General features: G+C 36.4%; 1 protein-coding gene, 1 long non-coding RNA gene and 1 pseudogene across 7 annotated transcripts in view; 2 read left to right on the top strand and 1 right to left on the bottom strand.

The window, feature by feature from the left end:
- LOC108364878 (uncharacterized) overlaps window positions 1–2873 on the top strand; it is a 41792-nt gene extending 38919 nt beyond the window's left edge. For 4 of the 6 annotated variants that reach the window (XR_001847835.1, XR_001847834.1, XR_001847837.1 and 1 more), the window contains exon 3: window positions 1926–2873. The gene's annotated coding sequence lies outside the window, so the exon portion shown is untranslated. The remainder of the gene's footprint in view (window positions 1–1925) is intronic. The other 2 variants (XR_001847836.1, XM_017618744.1) reach the window with 1 other exon arrangement.
- The window catches only part of LOC108364880 (uncharacterized), a 14535-nt gene extending 10206 nt beyond the window's left edge, over window positions 1–4329 (bottom strand). Inside the window, exon 1 of the long non-coding RNA XR_001847838.1 lies at window positions 4233–4329. This is a non-coding gene — a long non-coding RNA (uncharacterized LOC108364880). The remainder of the gene's footprint in view (window positions 1–4232) is intronic.
- Window positions 4330–8006: 3677 nt separating this feature from the next.
- Window positions 8007–8486, top strand: LOC108364881 (protein tyrosine phosphatase type IVA 2 pseudogene; annotated as a pseudogene).
- Window positions 8487–19267: the final 10781 nt, after the last annotated feature.

The raw sequence follows: 19267 nt of genomic DNA, 5'->3' as shown, positions 1-19267 counted from the left end.
TTGGGCGGGGTTTTAACGTGGCGGGACCCAAACCCAGCGCACGCGAAGTTTTACGCCTTCTCACTTTAGCTCGCTCCCAAACGGGTGTTTGGTTGCTACCCAGAGGATACGTGGATATAAATATCCGGACGTTGTGAGCTGCGATTTGAACCGTACGCACAAGAATCGCTTCTGGCCACTCCCAGGTGAATGGCAGTCAAAAGTGTTCCACTTCTGCGCACGGAACCATCCTCCACCGATTACATTATCAAAAATTAATGTCGAAACAATTAGGCCCTCTTTATATATTACCAAATTTTTATTTTCATGCAGAAATGCATCTATGTGCTCGAGAACCATTTCCGGAACAAACATTTTTTTTTTTTTTAAATATATCGCATACTTTTTTTTGACGCTCTACCGTCGCTCGCTGTATTCGAATTCTCAAGATGGAAAAAAATCAATGTTCAATTTTTACTTTTAAGTACACAAATATTTTTCCCTCCGAATCCATACAATTATTTACGTAGAAAATTTGTTGAGAAATACAAGCGCAAATACTATTTTTGTGATAATTAAACGGTTTTCTGCCACAGAACGACTATCATATATTTGTGCAAGCGGACTAAAAGCTTACAAAATCATACGCCAGTATTGGTTTCATTGCACTCAAATGTTAAGGAATCAAAAATAGTATTTGCACCGCAAGTACAAAGTTTTGACCACAAAATTTTTATGTCTTCGAAAAAACCTGCGAGAATTTCTTTCCGAGAATATCTCCCCTATGTTTTTATAAGGAACATTTTTTCTGAATGCTTCCTAGAGCGTCATACCTTATTTAGCATTGGTACTCTTTGGAAATCTATTAAAAAAAAAAAACTTAAAGGTATAGTAGAGAAAGGATGATGATGGACTGGTCGACAAAGAACAAAGCTTTTTAATATTTTTTTGTCGCAGTGCAAAGACACGCTGTAATTCTTAACACTTGTGGCTAAATAAAATGTAATTCAGTCGTGATTGACTGTCACTTTATTCGGCGAAAATGGTAAGCTAGATGTACGCTTTTATAAATATATTTTGATTATTACTAAGCTGCAAAAATTCTCTTGGACAGTCATTTTAATAAACTGCTATCAAAATGTTCCATATTCTACTTTATTTGAAAAAAAATAAAAAAATAAATAAAAAATACGCTTACAAAATTTCCAACCTCTTGAAGGAATGCCTCAACAAATCTAAACATTTTGGATGCGTTTTCATCACACAGAGTGAATTTTATTTTATTTCTATTTTATTTTAGCCAAATCGTTTGTGTTCGTCAGGTTACTAGTTTCAAGAACTGCATATCATCCTTGTAACGGGATATGAGTAACAATTCATCTCACTAATATCCCATTGAATTCATATGCGCTCCCCATTCCACTGTTGCTTGAAACACTGTGAGAAACTTTCCGCTTTGTAGCTACCAGCGCCATCTGAGGTTTAGAAAAATTATAGCTTAAGTTTTAAAAATAAATACACACTTACATTGTTATATCCCTATAGACTTGCTTTGATAATAAACAGCTTTATTAAATGCTCTATATCGCATCTATTTGCTACATTTATTCCTGACATACTTTTTATTTGTAAGTTACCACGGATTTCTAAGACCTCTTCCCCTTATCTAATAAAAAGTTGTTGAGACTTAATGGCTAGTGCTTAAGATAGTAAATTTGTCGAATCTATTTCTTAAAACCAATAACTATTCTTGCAGGTTTTCAATGAGTAAAATTGCTCTGATAAATATTCCGAAATGCCTATTATTTCTTTATCAACAAAGTTCAAATTACTGTTCTGGCCTAATACCAATATATGGATGTAGGTTGATACCAAAAATGCGAAGATATGTTGAGTGATTTCATTTCTGAAATAGTAGATTAATATCATAAAATTTTTTTTAACAGTACCGATTAGAAATATAAGACTAAACAAAAATACAAATGTCATGGTATGTAGCACTCGAGTGAAATGTAACATTTTTATAGAACTCTAACTTTGGAAAAGCGAAAAAAAACTAAAATCAAAATTACAACGTACAAAAAGTAAAAAAACAAAAAACCGCTAACAATGTTATGAACCAACGTAGTGAGAACAGATTCAAATTCTAGAGAAAGTGACTCAGAAATTGCAGGCGAAACTAGGATAGTAAACAAGTACAGTAGTAGTCTACATAAATAAAACGGAGTTGTTTACATATGTACATAACGAAATAGCTACAAAACGAAGTCAAGTGCATTTTTTCGTATAATAATTAAACTGCCTACTAAGTAGGCTAAAAGTCTAGTAACAACGATAAATAAAAAAAAATTTGAAAAACTGCAAATCCAGAAAAAAGTAATGCGACTCAAAATATAAAAAGTAATCATTAAAAAACCAAATCATCCGAGAAACTTTCAGTAGAATTTTAATAGATTCGCTATTAAAAACGCAGCGTCAAAATAATAAAAGTAGTGTACAAAATTTAAACGACAACTAAAAAAAAACACCATGGTGCACTTAAAAAGCAAACTACAACAAATAAGTAACAATAACAAGATTCAAAGCTTACAAATGTAAAATCATCTTATCCAATAACAACTTAATAAATCACTAAAAATTCGAATAAACACCGCCAGCTTTTGTATCATATCAAGAATATGGATTCTTTGGAGCGCCTATTGCGCGCAGCTCCTCTGCCGCGCACGCTGACAAGCGTGAATGGTGCTGTCGCTAAGGGTCAACAACGCGCCTTGGTGCACGCCTCTTTGGCAGCAGCCACAGTCGGTCGTAAGGGACGTCATTTAACTGGCACTTTTTGCCTTACCGGCGACACCATGGAGGGTATAATACAGTGTTTGGTCTTCTTAAAAGCATTTTCGGTGAGTAAAAAAAAAGTATTGTTATAAAAGTGGAGAAAAGAAAAATTAAAATATTTAAAAAACAAATCAAGTATTTGAACAATTTTAGCCTTAAATCTTTATTTTGGCGAAAAGGAACCGAAATTACAGTTTTCTTTTATTTTCACTCGAAAAAATCGTAATTGTTTTTTTTTTTTAATTTTGGAAAGTTCTCAAATGGAATGCTGATATTTGAGCTAATGGAAGTTGGCATCAGATACAACATATCTGTGAAGTTTCAACAGTGTGCCACCAGATTAAAACAAGATGGCAGCATACAGGATATTTGTCGCAGCTATTTTGTAATTTTTGAAATTTAACGTCTTTTTTTATTTTATAAGTTCAAATACAATGACAAGACTAGTGAGCCACCAAATGAAAAAATTACGTTGATTATATGATGACGATGATTTGCGAAACAAAAAGCATGGAATAAGATAAGTGTGCCACCATTTTGAATCAGAACAGGCTTTTGCAGAAAAATGTAAAAACTCGTGAGATTTACATCACATATATTTGTCCTTATCGTATAACTTAAAAAAAAAAAAGAATTTTAATTCATATATTCAAGGACAAAAATTTAAAATGACATTTTCAATACCTAAAAAAAGTAAATCTTTCAGAATTATACTGAATTTTACTTTAAATTTGATACCCATATTTTTATTCTAACTTGCACTGAATGTTTTAAATCATTTTTTGAATAAAGCATATTTTTGAAATTTCAAAGAGCTTTTGAAAAAACTCTGACGTGAGACACAAAAGCAGAAAACGTACTTTTAATTTGGACCATAGTTTCGCTAGTACATATACTAACTTTTCACAATTATCTGAGACAAGCAGCTTGGCTCGTAAAAGTTTTAAAATAGGACAAACCGCAAATCCGGGATCGCTCAAGAGGTATGATGGTTCCTTTAAGGAAGCATGGCCTGAGGCTTTTTCTATACTTCTGGGGACTCAATTACTCTGGAAATCAGGTAATGTTTTCACCTTCCCCTCCCTCACAGGGGATGAATTGATTGTGAGAACCTCTGCTGCTTGAACAGTGGCAACTGAAGATAGCATTCGATATGCGATTTTAACACTTGACAGCTTCAAATAAGTCCTTGGTCGGCCTGTTTCTCCCTACTCTAAAAGGAGTCAATATTCGGTTTTATACTGAAGTGAGTATTAAGTTACAATATTAGATAGTAAGCTTTTATGGGTGTGGGAGTAGAACGTTGAAAGAAAGACCTTTGAAGGCTTTATGGCGATCCGGAAATGTATTTATAAATTAAAATAGTGGAGCGGACTTTCAATCAACCGCGTGGGAAATCTAACCAAACTTCAGAGAACGATCGCTACACTGAGGGAAACAATGCATAGTAAAAATTAATACTTTATATTTGATTATCTTATAAAAATATTCGTATTTAAAAATAATATTTTCATACAAAATTTATTACGCACGTATTTGACTGTTCACATCTGAGTATGTATATGTAAGTGTACATATGCACCCCAAGCGGTCCGAGATCGGCGAAACCTTTGTATTCTCTCAATCGTGCTTACATAGTACAAATCGCGTGCTGTGGTGTTGATGGATATTGAACATTTGAAAGCAAATTTATATGCCTGGGTGTAGCTGAGTGCGCAAAGATGCTTGCCAAAAGTTGTTGATATCCGGAGATGGTCGGGTTCGAATACATGATTGCGCCGATCGGAGAGGATTTTTGAGAATAACTTGTGTGTGACGTCACACTGGTGCAATTGCGAGAGAGAAATGCCAAAACGTGAGCAAGAATGGAAGAAGAAGAAAAAATGTTGCAAGGAAAACGTAAACAAGTTGCACCAGTGTGACGTCATGCAAACAACGATTCTGTCAAATTCGTTAAGAGAGGAATAGCGGTCCGAGATCGGCGCAACCTTTGTATTCTCTCAATCGTGCATACATAGTACAAATCGCGTGCTGTGGTGTTGATGGATATTGAACATTTGAAAGCAAATTTATATGCCTGGGTGTAGCTGAGTGCGCAAAGATGCTTGCCAAAAGTTGTTGATATCCGGAGATTGTCGGGTTCGAATTCCACTGCATGCAACATGCAAATAAATTTTTTTTTTAGTTTTTGTCTTGATTATTCACTTCGTGGATGCTTTTTCAGCATGAACGCGGTCATTTTAATATGCGCGTAATTGAATTGAATAGTTACCAATATACAGTACTTTCGTTGACGTTTATAGTAAGATCAATTACGTTTCTATTTGATTTTAATATTTTGTTCCCTCAGTGTAGAGCATCCGCCTGGAGGCAGATATGTAGAAAGTTCATTGCCACATGACGCCTACAATTACAACACGATCTGGAGTCTATACGGATACAAGTAATTTTTAGCAAAAAAAAACCGACTTAAAAAAAATATATATATGATCGGATCTAAACCAAATTAGTATGGGACCACCTCTGAGACACTACCTTTCCCTTGCAAAAAGGATTATTGAAATCGGTTGACGTGGTGCAAAGTTATGCGGTAACATACATAAAAAAAAAAAAAAAAAGATTCCGACGAACTGATAACCTCCTCCTTTTTTGGAAGTCGGTTAATAACGGAGAAAATTTGCACTTATTTCTTTCTAAAGGGGGAATGAAGGCTAAGAGATTGGAGTCGGTAGTGAAAGCTAAGCTGCACTCAAGGCTTGCCCGGTCCTCTAGCTACCGCTTACACATTAGTTCGGCAGTGAAAATCTTGACTAAACTATGTTGGAAAAAAAACTGTTTTAAGCGTCAGGTCACACTGTAAGGACTCAGACCAGGTACTTTTTGGTATGTACGGACAACGTGTGGGTTCGCTGACTCGTCCCTTTTCGTGGCACGAAACACCTGCCAGTGATTGTGTTGAGTAGAATTAAAAAAAAAATAAGTATGAGGATTTTGGAAGCGACTAGCTAAGAGGCAAACAGCCTGTTCCTTGACACTTAACAACATGAATGAGTACAGTATTTCAGGGTATTATTCCATAGTTATGCGAAGTTTCGATAAATATACGAACAGAGCTATAATCTCTTGCCTTTCTTTGTAAAGAATCCTTTCAAATTCCTTTTGCTCTCTTATACACTTGCTTCTTTTGAAAGCAAGATTAAACATTTATTTATTATTTTTATTTTTTATTTTTGTACACACATTTTTTGAATCATTCAAGCATGCCGGCCTTTATTTGTTTATTGGCTGCTTGTAACGAGAAAAACAAATTTTTGATGTTTGTAAAACCAAATCATGCATACTTTTAGGGTCATCCTGTGTGTATTGCTACAAAAACGATATCTGTCAATGAATGATGATGCTTGTAAACGCATGATGCCGTATAAGCGTGTTTATACTTAAGTACTTTGTTTGGTAGATAAAAAGGGTGAAATTATTTTTAAATATTTCAATCCCTAACCTTTTACATGTCGATAGATTTCTCTTTAGCGACTAATCAAAAGTACTTAAACATTTAACTTATGTCTATACGCCTAACTGATATATATTTTTCTTGTTTTTTTTTCGTTACAGGTGAGTTGTGATGTTATGTTTTACTGGTTTACTACTCGTCTTACTAAATGAATATAAATATATTTGAGAGCGCGCCTGGGAAAACACGAAAGTTTTTAAGCAGCAGTTGTCATGGTTGTACATATATTTTGAGCCAATTTTTGGTGCCGTGAGTGTGTGGGGAAATTAAATTTATATAATTCATGATACAAAAAAGAAGGTAGTTTCAATAAACAACTTTTGACGGATAATAAAATTTTTTGAAGTTTCATAAATTGTGAGTATTATCAACGGCCTTGCCACTTTGATAATATTAAAACAATAAATCGGAGTATTTTCTTTCCCATATTTATACCAATGTAATAACATTTCAAATCAAAAACCATTATTAGTGCTTGGTACTTTTTTTTACTTACGTGTTTTTTTTTATTAAAAATATTTAAAATGTAAACTGTTAAAGGAGACTTCATTGTTACTATTCTTTTCATTTTGTAATAAAAACCAAGCGCGCATTATTCTGTTATTTTTTTGTTTTCTTTTTTTGAATGCAATCTTGCGATTTAAAAGTCGAATTCTAAATAATGTTCTTCCCAAATAAAACCTTTTTATATTTTAGTTCAAATTTACTTTTACATTTCTCATCAGATTTTGCAAAAAATTAGGCTTTGTGATTAGCGCATCATCATTAAATTTCACAAATTCTTAATTTATGCAAAATACCTGAAGTCGGCTTGAAGAGATCGCCCTCCGATAAACAACTAACAGATCCTCGTTTAAAGTACAAAACCGTGTATCGACAAAATGCACAACTGTCACATACGCAGTTGCACTAATTGTTTGTAGAGAGCAAAAACACTCATATTTCAAAAGGTTCTCTTTTTTACAAAGAAATCGCATTTCAGGACGAATGGATAAGGCTTGAGCCAAGAGCTTGTGCGAGCAAATCCCATTTTTGGCAAAAAATGTCAATTACGCGGTTTTGCAGAACGACGATACGCGGTTTTGTACTTTAAGCGACGATATGTAAGCATACACTTTCGTCATGCTTTCTGAACCTAGTCGTCAACCCCATTTTCGAAATCATGTAGCCGGCATAATTTTCTAGTTTATCATATTCCACATCGTTGAATGTACTGATAAAATCTTCTGGTTAAAAAAAAATATTTCTTCTAGTGATCAGGTAGCATGAATTTGATGAAATGTCATAATTTTATTAAAAGTCAAATGGTTAACAACAACAACGAATGTCATTAAATGAAAGTACCTTCTTTTTTGTATCATGATATAATTCAAGTTTTGAAATTAAAATTTTTTGTTCGCACTTTTTGTTTATTTTCATTTGCTACAAAAATATGAAACGTGACATTACAAGTTTTAGTTTTTATACAAACTCATACTGAACGAAAAAAAAAGAATTTATAAAAATGCATACGCAGCTTTTAGTCATAAAATAATTTTGGTAAGCTTTGTTGGTTAACTTTTTGCACAAAAATCGTGGAACCGTGGAAAAAAGCACTAATCTACCGAATGCATCTGGCGCTGAAGTGTCAAGACCCACCGTGCGGCCGTCTATTCCATCTGAAGTCATCGAGTTCGCCGGCATGCGTTTTCTCATCACCGACACTCCAAATAAGTTTACCATTAAGCCATTCATTGAGAACCTGCTGCGCCACAATGTGAAGTTATTGGTTGGCTTATGTGACGTTAGCTATGATACAGGTCCGTTTGTGGCAGCCAATATTGAGGTATTGAGTTTGCAATTTCCGGAGAGAACTTTACCAGATGAACGTCTCAAGCGGCATTGGTTTCGTATTTTACTGCGTCAGCAAAGCGAATATCCCGACAGTTGTGTGGCAGTACATTGCAATAGCGGATTGGGCCGTGCTGCGCTGCTTGTGGCAATGGCACTTATCGAACTGGGCATGGGCTATGACATTGCTGTGGCCGTTATACGTAGCAAACGACGTGGCGCCATAAATGATGCACAATTTGAATATCTAAAAAATTATAAGCCGCAAACGAGGAACGGACTAACGCAGATGAGGCAGCGAAAAGCTAGCAACCACTGTGTGGTGCAGTAGTTAGGAAGATGACAAAGACAGGCCAACAAATGCTTACAATTTGAACTTGAAAAGTAAAGAAGAAATTTGAAGTTTGAAATTTTTCATAAAAATGAGTGAAGAGAATTTTAAATCATACATTAGTGATTATGTTATTTTGGAGTTAAATTTTTTTAAATCATGTTGAATTGTTTTTCCCTTCGAAATAAAAAAAAAATATACTCTTACTGCTCTGTTTCGCATATTTGTTATTGTTGCACTTACATACATTTACACCACTTAACGACTTTCGCTTTCATACGCGCAATTTCGTTGCGTACATACTTATTTCTGTTTCTCAGCATTATTCGCTTCGCGCTAAACACTTTCCCCACACTGCTTTAACGAAATAAACTTTTAAAATATTCCACAACAACGTGTAAACATATTGTTCGAGATTTTAAAAGCAGCATATTTAATGGCTTTACAGTTCCACTCAGACTGAGTTCTTTTCACGAAGCTGTTGCCCTACTCCAGTTTCGACGCAAGCAACAAAAAAAAAAAAAAAAAAAAAAAAAACCNCTGCATGAAAAAGAAATCTAAAAGGTAGCATGTCTACTTTTAAGCGCCAACGGGCCTCCAAATTAAAAGTTTGCAACTGAGTAAAAATCAAGTGAAAGTGTGCTTAGCGGGGAGCGAAAATATTTGTGCTAAATATTTGTTGCTTTTATATTCTTGGCTAAATTGTTATTTTGCGTCTTGTTTTTGGTTTTCTTTTTTTTTCTTTTGTAAATTAAAATGTTTTAGCTTAAAAAGTTACAGTCGTATTTTACATACATAAATAACCGGCAGAAAACAAACAATTGCGACAGCTTGCATTAGAGTGTGCAAAAAGTTATGTTCAACTTTCGGTGGGACTTGAAAGTGTTTTCAAAGTTGATATTCTTTTATTTATTTTTGTGTGGTTTTGTTTTTTTTTTTTGTAGCAGCTGTGGTTTGCTGCTGCCGCATGTACATAATGCCTATGTGTGTTATTTTTTAAGCATTTCATTTTCATTTTTTTCAAGATTATAAGGGTGAGCTGAGGGGCGGGTGGTTTATATTGATGGTTCTGAAACGTTTTTAATCCAACACACGCGTGCATATGTAAATTGCAGATTACTTTTAACTTTTCACTTGATTTTGCATATTTGATAAAACAGATTTGTGTGGCTTTTATCACAGATTAAGTTAGCGTTTGGCAGCGGATGTAACATACCCTTAACGTGGGTTCTTTTTACGAAAAAAAATGCTAGCGCTTGTTATCCCTAACGGGGTTGGGGAAATTCAAAAGGTCCAACTCCAAGGTATCTGGCAATTTAGTGAAGAGGGGAGCAATCATGATAGTCTATGGACTGAGTTACCATTCTTGAGCTCAATAACTAAAGCTTATGTAGATATGTCAGCTCAGTCTAGTGGCACCTTTTAGCAAAATTATTAGTTTATTTCAATTCCAACTTCTATTCATTTCTATAGCTGGGATAAAATACGAACTGAGATACATATATCATCGGGTGTGTGCTCGTGCAGAGTGATCGAGAGATCAGAAAATATGTAAATTTCTGCATTAAGCCTTTAGTCAAAGACAAATGGAGATCGATTATTCTCGGTAGCCTGTTCGAAAACGGCCTGTCTCAGAAAACTTTTCAAGAACGCCCTGTCTCAACTGCCGATTCAGAAACGTTCTATCTCAACATATTTTGAATATATTGTCAGTTGAGGTAGGGCATTTTTAAACTAAATTCTGAGATTGAGCGTTCTTCAACTAATTTCAATCAAATTATGAAGTAGCGCGTTCTTCAACTCAATTTTGAAGTGGGGCGTTTTTGAAAAGTTTCCTAAGATAGAGCCTTTCGAACCGGCTGCCGAGATAGGTCGATGGTCGATCTTCCACTCAGCTGTCCATATGCGGTTTTCGTAAACTTTAGTGTTTTCAAATTGGTTCTCTCCACGTCAGTTTACTTTTGTCATGATTCTACGGAATTTTCCGATGCCGCATAGTTTATGTGGGAAACTTTGCAGCTCAGCGCTTGCTGAAAAGATGTGCAGTATGTCTGTCATAGTTTAGGTCGATAAGAATTGAGAGAAGAGAAAAAGAAACGGCCAAGTAATAGATGTGTATGTAAGTGCTGTTTTCGTACCACAAAGCTCGTAGCGTGATTGATAAAATTGCATGAAGGCTCAGACAGGTCTTACAATGATGTGAAGTGCTAGGTGGAACCCTCCGCCGTCTCATCCTTTTCAAAGATGTCATGCATGTCTATTATTGGCAGGTATTTTTGCTACGCGAAGTCATTAGTCAGCAGTCTCAAAAATTGCCCGAAGTCCCATTCATAGCAAAATAACATGAGGTTTGTCCATCTGCAGCACCTCGAAGCCTCCCTCGCGAAGTATTCGCCCAGCCTCTGGTGGACGCTTCAGCGGCAGACGCTTCTAAACGGTGGGAGCGCAATAACTGGAGGCGAACCAATAAGTGCCTAATCTGAGCATGTCAGCTGCCTCATCAGTGGGTACATCCTAGTGACCTGGCACTCCGAGCGTAACTTCGTCGAAATTTGTATTGCCTAACAATTTTGGAAGTAGTTAGAAAACTGCGAAATGTCCTGAGTGCAGTTTAGATATCACTGCAAACGCGCAAACTACTATCTCTCTAATCCATATCTATGGCGGTGAGAATTGTAAATACCTCGGCTTAGAATAGCCTGGTATGTTCCACAAGAGAGACGTCCTCATTGTTTTCGATATAGGCCACAGATCCTGATCCTTCGCCAGTTTTTTAGCCATCAGCCAAGACTCAACACTGTGGCATCACTGCAGCCAAGGCCACGGTTGAATCCTATGTAGCTTTAGTAATTATTTTCTTTGTATTTTGGTCTAACCCGATTTCCTACATGGGTAGTTTGAGTCTTAGCTGATCCGTGATGGCATGCTTGAATCAGCTAGTCTATCAATAGTTGTCGTCAAACTCAGCTAACAGTCTGACCAAAGGAAGACGGGCGTGTTACCTGAGTGGGCAGGTGAAGAAGTGGCTGGTGTTGTGGGGAACCTTCACAAGCCGAATATACTTACACATAGAGCCCCAACTGCCAAAAAAACGTAAGCATTTTTTTTATGTTTGATTCAATGCTAAGAGATCATTTATGTATCTTTTGACATGCCTGGGAGGAGGCTGTTCCTTCGGTAGTGGCTAAACAAAAACTGCTTTTTAAGCTCTTAAACTATAAGTATTGAGGCCGCGCTGTGTAGGCAATGTTCGGCCAATATTAGAAGGCATGCCGTAGCCGTGCTGAGTGCGGCGTTCTAGAAAACCTGAAGCTTCGTCTCCTGCGTCCAACTAGTCCATGATAACGAATCGGCCGGTAAATTGCCTTGTATTCTGATAAGAGCGCTTCATGGATTCAGTTAATGTTAATTGTTAAAGGTATTCACATGAATTTCATTACTTTGGCGGTTCGTTAGTTGGCAGTTCGGTTAAAGCTTAAAAAGACAGCAGCGTTGATCCGGATTAACTCGGACTTAATTCGGATCAACCGTAGTTAATTCCCGAGTTGATCCGGATCAACACTGCCGTCTGTTTATGCTTTTAGTTGGAGTTTAGGTGCTTGCATTACACTTACGAAAATAAAATATAAGCAAAACTATATGAAGAGCCCCATTGAATTACTCAAGCATTTTCCAGTTTCTTAAGCAATAGTCAGCAAACATTAGAAAGTTAGAAATAAATCCCTTAACACTTAACAGCATTCTTATATCTATGTACATACCTATGTACATCCATTAGTGCATATTACCTAGAATTCGTGTTAAATGAAGCTTGAAGGATTTTCCGCTTTCCTTTTTTTACAGTAAACGGGAAAAGGCAGAACTGAGACTTCTTTTATGTTTTCATTTCCGTTTCATTAAACATATCAAAAATAATGACAATACTTGTCGTTCAGCATTAGTGTTCATTCGGGGGATAGTAAATATTAATGTAGTTGGTATGCATGTATATATGAATGTATATTAGGGTGTCTTTGTTTTAAAAGTTTTTTTGTTTAATATTCCATTGACTTGTAATTTTCCATACTTACAGTCAGCGTCAAAAATGTGAATACCCTAAAGACGTTTTGACGATTTTGTTTATTTATATTAGCATTTTCAATACCACAATTTCCTTATTTTTTTTATAAAATATATTGCATTCATCAGCAAAAACCAGCAGAATGTTTTTTAATTGCATATAGAGCTATAGAAAACTCAAAAAATTCTAACAAATTTTTATCAAAGTTTTCTACTTTCCAATTTGATTTCTTAGAAAAATTTTGACTATGCAGTGTTGTTCTACATATCTGAAATTTTTCTAAAAATATTATTAATTTATTCATTGCTCGTCATTCTAATACCGCACAAACAAAAAAAAACTAAAGCTTTATCTACTAAGGATGAAAAGGTGCGCTATTCAAGTGACGAGGAGTGTATTAATATAATTATTTTTTTTCAAAAAAAATTTTTTTCTTGCGGGAACTTTTTTTCCATCATTCCTCATCCTTTTCTTATGGTATGTTTGTATGTATATTNTTTTTTTTTCTTGCGGGAACTCTTTTTCCATCATTCCTCATCCTTTTCTTATGGTATGTTTGTATGTATATTTAATTTTTGAAAAAAAGAGTTATGCCTAATATATATATGTATGTATAGGTAGTAAATATGAATAAACAGTAACTTCCTGTGATTTTATTTTGTATATTTGCTTAGGCTGTTGCTAGGCTTTGGCTACTTGCCCTTAAACTTCAGATGGGCCGGAAACGCCTCTTAACTAATGTTATTATATACATGTATCATACATACATACGAATGTATGTGTATAACGAAAATAGAAAAAAAATCCTTACATCACGCACACGACAATGTCAAATAAATTATTTATGCGCTAACGGATATGAGTGAAGGGTCTTGTATTCGCGTGTGTGTTGCTGCCCATTCCAGCTGCCTGTCTGTCATAAGATAACCATACACATAAGTAATTACATAAATACGTAAAAATGCTAGGAATGTTAATATCGGGATCTTGGCCTTTTTTAGGTCTCGAATATCCCGGGATTCTTGGAAAATTATCCCGAAATTTTCGGGATTTGTAGTTTGCACTCCTATTCTAGACCAGTATTGGCTATATTTCTTTTTTTTTTATATAATAAGTAATACTTTTTTATAAATAATTAGCTCATTATAAATACATACATATAACATCATGCGATAGTAAATTTTACACACAAAAATCAATATATTCGCGAAACCATGGGCCGAATATAGTAAAATTAGCGTTTTTAGTTCTTCACTCAGATGTCAAAAATTAAAAGTGATTTAAAAAATTCAGTGAAATGAGCTTAGAGAAGAAGGATGGGTACCAAAAATAATGAGGAAATTCTGTAGAATTTAATTTTTTGGTGCATAAGAACTAGTAAGTATTGAAAATGTCCTTTTAAAATTTAACCTTGAAATTTTACAATATTTGTTAAGGACTTATATAAACGCGATAACATTCTCAAATTTCTTCCTTCTAACTTTCTCAGCTTAAAAAATTACCTATTCGTCCTTGTGAATCCAACAAATTTTAATTTTTTTAGATACTAAAAAAATGTCCACTTTCATTTTGTACATTGTACATTGCATTGAATTTTAAAAATAATTTTTGGAATTAATCATATCTTTAAACTTACAAAGTCCTTCAAAATAAATCCTGACATCAGAAAGAAAAAAATAAAAACGCCACTTTGAATAAAAAAAGTAGGTTTCAAACCCATTTATTTATTATGTAGGAGAAATAGAGGCAATTTTTTTAGATTTAAGTTGTTGGAAAGTAATGAGTATCTTAATCTCGGAACTAATTTCGGGATCCCGGGATTGTGATAACAAAAAATTAGCATCCCTGGTACATAGGCAAGACAATCCTGTCACGCTCATACCTGCTAATATTTTTCCATTTTTTTTCTATAGGAACCTCTAAGCGTATTTGTCTGCAGAATGATTTCTTCCTAGCCAGTTTCATTTGCCCTTCTTTCTGTTTACTGAAATCACAGCATTGTTAATATTTTATACAACAAAAATGGCAGCAGTAGGCATATGAACAAAAAAAAAGGCAAACTAAACAGTCAAAGTAAAACTGCAACATACTTATATATGTGTATGTATAAATGTAGCTTTGGAAATAGCAACACTGACAAAGACTTGAGTTCGCAACTGTAAGATTGTTAGCAATTGCGAAAGCGTGTAAAAATAAAATAGACAACAGACTTTTGTAAAGCAAAACAAAATGCAAACAACACACGCACGCATGGACGCACTCAAACATATTTGCATACACGCATACATATATGCAGGAAGCCAGTTCAAGGATAAGTCGCTGCAGGCTACCAAAGGTGACAGCGTTGATCAGCATTTATTGCGAGCTGTTGGTGGTAAGTGGAACAGCAACGGCAAGATGGTTGAAAACTTGTGCTAGAAACGGAAGCTACCAAAAACAGGAAACGTTTATTTTTACGGGTGTACGTATATGCGTACTGAGATGTAAATATATACACTGAAAAAAATCACTATACTCAAAACAAAAAATTGATATGATAAGAAAAATTTGCCTAAAAATGGCTTAGCATGTAGCCATGTATATTCGCCTATAAATATTTATGCTGTATGGACCTTGAACCAAAAAAAATGTTTGAAGTGACCCTTCTTTAGCGGTTGTTGGTTGGTTGGGAGTAAATTGGCAAATTCAATGGAAATTGCACACGGAAATGATGCCACGGAAACGGTGAACCCCTCTCAACCTGAATATTTAAATGAAGATACTCCTCTTTCTCTTCTAACACCAGTGAGAAACGCATCGATACTTTTAGATCTGTAGCATTTGTATCCATTCATAAGACATGTCCTAGCCTGCGCAGCTGCTGTATTTAGATTCTGTCATAGAACTCTGTCATACATCTTATCGTTCCATAGTCTACAGTGTTCGGCATTAGGCTGTCTGAAGCGGTTTGAAAGCCGATAAATAGGTGGTGTGTGTCGATCCTATTCTCGTGGTTGTTTCCAAATGATTTGGCATATGACGAATACCTGGTCTATGGTGGAACTGACATGTCTAAAGCCATACGGATAAGTCGTAATTAGTTCGTTGACTCTGGGCTTCAGGCTTAGACACATTACGCTCGACACCTAATAGCCGATTTTTAGAAGGCCGATACTCATAGTCGGGCGGTGGGACATCGATTCCGTAGTCCTCGACTGGTTATTCGGGTTCATCTTTGCAACTGCTTTTAGGGTTGCTAACATTCAACAGGGTACGAATATGCTTTGTCCATGCATGCTTTGGACGTCGGCCACTACGTTGCCATGGTTGCTTTTACAGAAGTTCGCCCTGGTCGTGAAACCTTCCGTAAGTGTCCTACCATTATGTTTCTTAGGGCTTCGCAAATGATGTTGCCATGATTAATGACATTGAACTATGTCTGAGACAGTATGTAGAAAGCAGTGACGTAGAACGCATTCCAGTTTTGGTTTGTTCTGTATGAGAACAAAATTTTATGTCAAGAATGTTTCCACAATAGAACTAAACGCGGACAAAAGTATTGAAAGCAATTGAACGGGAATAAAATGAGAACAAACAGTGCGGGAATGTTCTCAAGAAAAACACAATATTAGAACGAAGCTTTCTGGAACGTTTTAAGGAGAATCCAATATGAACAAAAGTCCGGGGAACGTTCTGCTAGAGAACAATATGAAAACAAGTGTTTTGAGAACCTCTCTCCCCCCGCCCCTCTAGGGCGTCTGCATGTTGGGATGAAGAATAGTTTCAGTGAGAAGCACGCTTATTAATTCTAGGCCAGAAGAAATCTGGACCATGTCAACTTCCAGATCGTTTTTCATTAGGATGAACTAACCATTTACAAAACATTTTTTTTTTTAAATTTTATGTGGAAGAAAAGTTCGTGCCTTAAGTCTTTTGTTGACTTAATTTGCATAATTATCTTTCAGTACTTCTTTGATTCATTTTAATACTCAAAAATTTTAATCTAATGGCGGCTATGTGAAAAATATTGCTCTCTCTTCCATTCTACGCGAGTAGCTCCGAGAAGATGTGTTCTCTTCTCGTTCCTTGTCAGAAAGTTCCTGAGACTTTAGTTCCCAATTTGCTGTTCGAGAGAAAGTTCCATGGACTTTTGTTCCTAAACTGCTATTCAGGAGCAAGTTCCTTTAACTTTTTTCCCCGTTTAGTTCTTTTCCAGAACGTTCCGGAGACTTTAGGTCCCACTTTGTTCTCTTATAGAAATGTTCCCGAAAATATTTTTCGCATTTTGTTGTCTTTGGGAATGTTACACAGGGGTTTGTTCTTATGTAATTCCTATCGGGAACGTTCTCAAAAGTTTTTTTTTCCTAATTTTGGTGCTGGTTTTGAAGTGTTCTTGGGAACAAAACTACGAGAACGGCATTTTGTTCTCGGTCCCTGGTAGAAAGTGGGGCAACTAAGCATATATTTATGTGCAGCAGCAGACCGGCGTTCCTTGTTTTAGAGCACACGAGAATTTCTTTGCAAGTACATACAGAACCACTGGTACCGGGACACAGTGGAATGATTTACATTGAAGTGACAGGTATTCTTTCCACAAAAGGGCGATTCAAAAAGCATCGTAATCCGTTGTGATGTCTACTTTAATAAAAGCTTCATGGCGTATCATTTTATTATTCACAGATGTTAAACGAATCATAAAAAAGGAGATTTAAAATTTTGACATAAAAGTTAAGACTGAGTAGCGACAAATTACTGGTAACAGCCTCCCTCTCTTACCTTTTTCCCAAGTAGTGCGAGGCACTTCATCAATTACGGAGCAAATCAATCATCGTCGCTAATCCGTGAAGTATGCGCTTACGACTATATCGAGTCGCTATATTTGTGCGTATATGTTAGGTGGTTGGAGCAAAAGGAAGTAACGAAAGCATCGCGAAGTAGGCAATGTAAATTGCACAGCTCAGCAAACACCGCAATTTGTCATTATTCCACAGGATGTTGAACTCACCGACCTACTCCATGGCAATGTCAAGCGGAAGGGCGACAGCGCGGTACAGCAGGCAGCCATCATGTAGAGGAGAGCATACGCGAAGCCACATCAGCAATTCAATTGAGACCGCATCTTTATAAAACAACGGCATAGAAATTTGTAGACTCCCCTTGGTAGAAGACTCGACGCGACTCCATCAAATATATTAATGCGATGCTGCGAAAATGTACGCGAGAAAATGTGCCGATTCTTCTAAAGAATAGGAATTTGCATATGTAGTCATACTTCCGCTGCAGAAGCGGTTATTAGCAGTTTTTCGGAGCGGAGGAAGCTNCATTTGTAGACGCCCCTTGGTAGAAGACTCGACGCGACTCCATCAAATATATTAATGCGATGCTGCGAAAATGTGCGCATTCTTCTAAAGAATAGGAATTTGCATATGTAGTCACACTTCCGCTGCAGAAGCGGTTATTAGCAGTTTTTCGGAGCGGAGGAAGCTGGCGATTTGCTGCCATTGCTCATTTTGACGGCAGGCAGTGGATATTTATGCAAATTTCGCTTGGCTGCTTTCACGCCTTATCACCTTCGCCCCCGTTCACTTGTCTTGTACTAGCTAGTACGATTGAAAGCGCTATAATGCAGCCTTGCATAACTACAAGCAACACTAACAAACCTACATTTGGTTTTGCTCATTTGCTGCCGCATAGTTGTGATTTAGGTGCGAGAAGGCGCGCGGAAAAATGAGCTGGCGCATTAAAAACCTACTACGTGCGCTATGAAAGGCGTTGTGCATGAATATCGCTATGGGCACCAGCTAACGAACAAATCCTTTCACATTGGTTTTTTTTTTTTTTCTTTTAATTTGTTTGCAAGTTTGCATTTATACATTTGCGCTAGTGTAATAAATTTGTTTGCGCGCGTGTATGTTTGCGCAAAATTTTGTTTCTTTTCCTGGTTGCTTATTGAAAATCACTGCCAGTGCCCTCTACTCTCTGCGGAGACTGTTTCGACTGCTGACTGCTATGGTTTTTTTTTCTCGTTTGCTCGGTTGTTTGCTTTCGCGCTTACTTTGACATGCAAAACATAGGGGAAAAAACAACAAAAAAGCAGAAAAGTAAATCAGCAAAAAAGCACATCATTATCACATTTTGTGCGAGTATGTTTAAATGTGTAGAGTAGGGCGGCAGCGAGCGGTGAGCAGCGGATGAATTTGCCACAGGCAAAATGTGAATTCAAACATTAAGCAAACACTGACGACTACAGCCACAACAACAACAACAACAACAACAACAACAACAACAACAACAACAACAAATTAAATGCAGAGAATGGAGGCGGCCAAGGAGATGCTGCAGCGGCGCACAGTGTAGTCGGATTTCAGGCGCGTCGCCGAAGGTTATACGCAAGTTGCTAGCACCGTACTTAAATATATATGTACGTATGTGTGTATGTATGTACATTAGGCTGGGTCGCCAAAATAAATTTGCAAGCTTGCTTTGAGAGTATTTTAGGGCCATAAAATTTCTGCCCTTAGTGTGCCCATAAAAAGTCTCAAAGTTCTCAAAGTCAGCTATCAAACTAGGAGAGGTAATTGCAAATTTTTTTCTATCGTATGGCGCCAACCCGGTCTAATGCCCATGCTAGTAAGTTCTTTCAATGCTCAAGAAGTGGTGGCGATGGCGCAGTTAGTGTAAGAAGCTGGCAGCCACAGTTTCAGCGTCGCTATGTCGCGTGCTTAACGAGTCGTGAAAGGAG

Source organism: Rhagoletis zephyria, unplaced genomic scaffold (genome assembly GCF_001687245.7).
Source record: "Rhagoletis zephyria isolate East Lansing unplaced genomic scaffold, Rhagoletis_zephyria_1.1 Rzeph_scaffold_01696, whole genome shotgun sequence".
NCBI lineage: Eukaryota > Metazoa > Arthropoda > Insecta > Diptera > Tephritidae > Rhagoletis > Rhagoletis zephyria.
The sequence above is the reverse complement of the archived record's forward strand: the minus strand, read 5'-3'. Positions and strand labels throughout refer to the sequence as shown.